Raw genomic sequence first — 293 nt, forward strand, 5'->3', positions numbered from 1 at the left:
CTATCCTCATCCTCCTCCTCATCCTATCATCATCCTCATTCTCATCCTCACCCTATCCACTTCCCCATCCTCTTCCTCATCCTCATTCTATCCTGATCCTCATTCTCGTCATCATCCTATCCTCGTCCTCATCCTCATCCTCTTCCCCATCCTCATCCTCATCCTATCCTTATCCTCATCCTCATCCTATCCTCATTCTCGTCCTCCTCTTATCCTCATCCTCGTCCTTATCCTCTTCCTCATCCTCATCCTCATCCTCATCCTCATCCTCATCCTCATCCTCATCCTCACCC

The sequence above is a fragment of the Lupinus angustifolius genome, chromosome LG17 (assembly GCF_001865875.1).
Source record: "Lupinus angustifolius cultivar Tanjil chromosome LG17, LupAngTanjil_v1.0, whole genome shotgun sequence".
Lineage (NCBI taxonomy): Eukaryota > Viridiplantae > Streptophyta > Magnoliopsida > Fabales > Fabaceae > Lupinus > Lupinus angustifolius.